Source organism: Mobula birostris, chromosome 8 (genome assembly GCF_030028105.1).
Source record: "Mobula birostris isolate sMobBir1 chromosome 8, sMobBir1.hap1, whole genome shotgun sequence".
In the NCBI taxonomy this organism is placed as follows: Eukaryota; Metazoa; Chordata; class Chondrichthyes; order Myliobatiformes; family Myliobatidae; genus Mobula; species Mobula birostris.
In genome coordinates this window covers 64,035,918-64,041,917 of record NC_092377.1, presented here as the reverse complement: position 1 = coordinate 64,041,917, position 6,000 = coordinate 64,035,918, and positions in this window count along the sequence as shown.

Below are 6,000 nucleotides of genomic sequence, written 5' to 3'. Positions count from 1 at the left end.
TCAGTTATCAAAGATGTGATAACAGCACATTTGGAAAGTGGTGAAATCATCGGACAAAGTCAGCATGGATTTGTGAAAGGAAAATCATGTCTGACGAACCTCAGAATTTTTTGAGGATGTAACTAGTAGAGTGGATAGGGGAGAACCAGAGGATGTGGTATATTTGGATTTTCAAAAGGCTTTTGACAAGGTCCCACACAGGAGATTAATGTGCAAACTTAAAGCACACAGTATTGGGAGTATAGTATTGATGTGGATAGAGAATTGGTTGGCAGACAGGAAGCAAAGAGTGGGAATAAACGGGACCTTTTCAGAATGGCAGGCAGTGACTCGTGGGGTACCACAAGGCTCAGTGCTGGGACCCCAGTTGTTTACAATATATATTAATGACTTAGACGAGGGAATTAAATGCATCTCCAAGTTTGCGGATGACACGAAGCTGGGCGGCAGTGTTAGCTGTGAGGAGGATGCTAAGTGGATGCAGGGTGACTTGGATAGGTTAGGTGAGTGGGCAAATTCATGGTAGATGCAATTTAATGTGGATAAATGTGAGGTTATCCACTTTGATGGCAAAAACAGGAAAACAGATTATTATCTGAATGGTGGCCGATTAGGAAAAGGGGAAGTGCAACGAGACCTGGGTGTCATTATACACCAGTCATTGAAAGTGGGCATGCAGGTACAGCAGGCGGTGAAAAAGGCGAATAGTATGCTGGCATTCATAGCGAGAGAATTCGAGTACAGGAGCAGGGAGGTACTACTGCAGTTGTACAAGGCCTTGGTGAGACCACACCTGGAGTATTGTGTGCAGTTTTGGTCCCCTAATCTGAGGAAAGACATTCTTGCCATAGAGGGAGTACAAAGAAGGTTCACCAGATTGATTCCTGGGAGGGCAGGACTTTCATATGATGAAAGACTGGATGAACTAGGCTTATACTCCTTGGAATTTAGAAGATTGAGGGGGGATGTTATTGAAACATATAAAATCCTAAAGGGATTGGACAGGCTAGATGCAGGAAGATTGTTCCTGATGTTGGGGAAGTCCAGAACAAGGGGTCACAGTTTGAGAATAAAGGGGAAGCCTTTTAGAACCGAGATTAGGAAAAACTTCTTCACACAGAGAGTGGTGAATCTGTGGAATTCTCTGCCACAGGAAACAGTTGAGGCCAGTTCATTGGCTATATTTAAGAGGAAGTTGGATATGGCCCTTGTGGCTAAAGGGATCAGGGGGCATGGAGAGAAGGCAGGTACAGGGTTCTGAGTTGGAGGATCAGCCATGATCATACTGAATGGCGGTGCAGGCTCGAAGGGCCGAATGGCCTACTCCTGCACTTATTTTCTATGTTTCTATGATAATGTGGTAAACTGGATCAGCAAATTTGTGGATGACATCAAGACTGGGGGTGTAGGGGACAATGAAGAAGACTATCGTGGCTTGCAGTGGGATCTGGACTAGCTGGAAAAATGGGCTGAAAAATAGCAGATGGAATTTAATGCAGACAAGTTCAAGGTATTGCACTTCAGGAGGACAATCCAGTGAACGGTGAGGCACTGAGTAGTGCGGTGGAACAAAAGGATTTGGGAATAGAGCTTATAATTCAATGAAAGCAGCATCACAGGAGATAGAGTCGTAAAGAAAGCTTTTGGCACATTGGCCTCCATAAATCAATGTACTTACAGGAGATGGGATGTTATGTTGGAGTTGTATAAGATGTTGATGAGGCCTAATTTGGAGTATTGTGTACAGTTTTGCTTACCTACCTAGAGGAAAGATGTAAATAAGGTTCAAAGTGAATTGAGGAGATTTGATAGAGGTGTACACAATTATAATGCAAGCAGGCTCTTTCCACTGAGGTTGTGAGGGACTAGTACTGGAGGTCATGGGTTAAGGATGAAGGGTGAAAGGTGAAAAGTTTAAGGAAAATATGAGGGGACACTTCTTCACTCAGAGGGTCATGAGTGTGGAACCAGCTGCCAGCACAGTGGTGCATGTGAGCTCGATGTTAATGTTTAAGAGAAGTTTGGATAGGTACATGGATGGGGGTGGGGTATGGAGGGCTATGGTCGATGGGAATAGGCAGTTTAAATGGTTTGGCACAAAGCAGATGGGCCGAAGGGCATGTTTTTGTGCCGTACTTTTCTATGACTCTAAGCATAAAACGAGTAGAGCAGCAGGCTATGCGCACAGCCTTGGCAGGTGGTGATTGTGGAGGAGATGTTTTTGCCAATCCGAGCTGACAGGAGACTACCAGTGAGGAAATCAAGGATCCAGTTGCACAAGAAGGCATTGAGCCCTAGGTCTTGAAGCTTATTATTAGTTTTGAGGGGATAATAATGTTCAATGCTGAACTATAGCCAATGAAGACCATCCTGATGTATGCACCTCTGTTGTCCAGATGTTCAAAGGCTGAGTGAAATGGCATCTGCTGTTGACTTGTTGTGATGGTAAGCAAATTGGAGTGGATCCAAGTTACACCTCAGGTAGGAGCTGATATGTTTCATGACCAACCTCATCACATTGGATGCAAGTGCTTCTGGATGATAGTTATTGAGACAGGTTACCACGTTCTTCAGCACCAATATGACTGATGCCTGCTTGAAGTAGCTGGGTACCTCAAACTGCCAAAGTAAGATTTATAGATGATGCAGTTAACATTGGTTTGGACATCATACCATAGCACCTCCATTTTCCCTAATACATATGTCAGGATTAATTTGGTCAATTTCAGTTTAGCCTTCAATATCATCATCCCTGAAGTAATGCAAGAGAAACTCACCAACTTAAGATACAGCAGTTAGTACGTGAGACTAAGTACGTGGAGGGAACAACTCCACAGCTTGCTCAGTCGGTACTGGTGCATCACAGGGGTGTGTTCCCTCCTCTCCTATTTTCTCTGTGTACCAATGACCACATCTCCAGTGAGCCATCACTTAAACTGATAAAGTTTATAGAAAACACCACTGTCATAGGATTAATCACCAGACACAAAGCATCCAAGTACCACCAGGAAGTATACGAGCTTGTGTCCTGGTGCAATCACAGCTTGAGCTGAATGACTCAAAACCATGGAGATGATATTAACTTCAGCAGAAATACATCTCCTTTCTACCTATGCATCACCAACAATTCTACAGTTAGCACCATTACAACATTCAGGTTCCTAGGTATCATTATTTTACCTCATGTGAGATGCTCATGTGAGAATGCTGTTCTTGGACTGCAGTTCAGCATTCAACAAGAAGCTCAAAGACCTCGGCCTTTGCTCTGCCTTGTGTAGATGGATCCTGGACTTCCTGTCAGATTGCCGGCAGGTGGTAAGAGAGGGCTCCCTCACCTCTGCCCCTCTGACCCTCAACACAAGTGCCCCTCAGGGCTGTGTCCTAAGCTCCCTCCTTTACTCTCTGTATACCCACGACTGTGTCGCCACCCATAGCTCCAATCTGCTAATAAAATTTGCTGACAACATTACACTGATTAGCCTAATCTCAAATAATAATCACGTAGCCTGCAGAGAAGAAGTCATCACCCTGACACAGTGGTGTCAAGAAAACAACCTCTCCCTCAATGTTGCAAAAACAAAGGAGCTGGTTGTGGGCTACAGGAGGAATGGAGACAGGCTAATCCCTATTGACATCAATGGATCTGGAGTCAAGAGAGTACACAGCTTTAAGTTCCTCAGCATCAACGTCACTGAGGATCTCATGTGGTCTGTACATACCAGCGGCTGTGTGGTGAAAAAAGCACAACAGTGCCTCTCTCACCTCAGACGGTTGAAGTAGTTTGGTATGGGCCCCCAAATCCTAAGAACTTTCTACAGGGGCACAATTAAGAGCATCCTGACTGGCTGCATCACTGCCTGGTATGGGAACTGTACTTCCCTCAATCACAGGACTCTGCAGAGAGTGGTGCAGACAGCCCAGCGCATCTGTAGATGTGAATTTCCCATGATTCAGGATATTTACAAAGACAGATATGTAAAAAGGGCCCGTAGGATCATTGGGGACCCGAGTCATCCCAACCACAAACTGTTCCAGCTGATACTATCTGGGAAACGGTACCTCAGCATAAAAGCCAGGACCAACAGGACAGCTTCTTCCACCAGGCCATCAGACTGATTAATTCACGTCGACACTACTGTATTTCTATTGACTGTCCTGTTGTACATACTATTTATCGTAAATTACTATAAATTGTACATTGCACATTTAGACAGAGACCCAATGCAAAGATTTTTACTCCTCATGTTGGGCATGTGGCCAAGTGGTTAAGGTATTCGTATAGTTACCTCAAGGTTGCTATTTCGAGTCTCAGCTGTGGCAGCGTGTTTGTGCCCTTGAGCAAGGCACTTAATCACACATTGCTCTAGTCTGTGCAAGGAGTAGCGCCCCACACAGACTTCCAATCTGCACCTTGCAAGGCATGAAAATGCCCGACGCAGGCCTCTCATGGTCTGAGTCGATGTTCCCTCCCCATGTATATGAAGGATGTGAGTAATAAAGTCACTTCAATTCAATTCAATTCATGTGGGAGAACCATATCTCCTTTGTTAACAAAAAGGCCTGGCACAGAATGTACTTCTTGCAGCAGATAGGAAAATTCCATCTTCCCCAAAAGATACTGGTGCAATTCTACACTGCCAACATAGAGAGCATCCTCACATCAGCCTGGTTTGGAGCAGCATTCACTCACAAAATTCAAAAACTACAGCTAACTGTGAGCACAGCAGAAAAGGTCGTTGTCTTCAGTGCATCATCACTGCAGGGCTTGTATGGGTTGAGGATAAGGTGGGCAGGAAAAATCATTGTGGTCACTACCCACCCAGCAAACAGACCTTTCCAAAGCTTCCATCTGAAAATCTCTAATGAGCTATTAAAACAAAAACTTCATGTCATCTTAAAAGCTTCTTCCTCTAAGCAGTTAATCTGATCAATCATTCTCATCAGCCACCTCCTCCCCCTCTATTTCTGTGTTGTATTGGGAACACTTTACACTGTAAATACATGCTGGTATTGACATACTGTATCTATGTACATTTATTCCATATCTGTACACCTAACTTTTTTTATATTCTTTATTTTTAATAATTGTGAATTGTTGCATGTTGCACCAACATACCAAAGCCAATTCCCAATATATGTAAACATACATGGCGGATAAAATTGATCCTTGATATAGAGATAGTGTTAGAAAGACAATCCAGGGCCATAACAGGCTTTTGGCCCACTAAATTACCAGGGAGATCCTTATATGAACATAAGTTCAAGCCTACAATTCAGGCAAAACTCCATACCACATCTGCTTGTTCGTGCAAGCTGAGGAAAACTACATAGACATGCGGCAAATCCTGAGGTCCTATTCTGAAAAGAGTAAACAGTCGACATTTCAGGCCAAAGAGTCTCGACCTGAGACATCAACTGTTTACTCTTTTCCATAGATGCTGCTTGGCCTGTTGAGTTCCTCCAGCATTTTATGTGTATTGCTTAAACAAAATCCAATAGATTTAAACAAAAATACATTAAAGTACATTGAAAAGCTATAAATCTGATACTAAAATATTTAAAGTAATAATTAAAATCATTATTGACTAAAATAGAAATAAAACAGAATTGTCTTTAGTTAACTTTTCCACCCAGGTCAGTGACATTATTCATGGGCTATACCCAACAATCATGGTTGGTAACAAGATAAGATGGTTAGGGGCAGGCTTTCATATTCCATACGCAGGGTCATCTGATCTCTGACATGTTCCTGATTTATAAAATGCATTGTACAAGCATGGAAGTCAGAGGTGACCTGATACTTACAAGATATCTGCAAGAGGAAGGTAGAATTCAGCCCAATGCAACCCCCTCTCCTTAAGCATGAAACTTAGTTGACCTTCTTAAGAGAGCAATAAACCAGAAACTCTGAAATGTCATTGAGATTATTTTAAATACACAAGTGACATAATGACATAATCCATAAGCAAAACAGTCAAGACAAACAAGTGGGGCTATTTT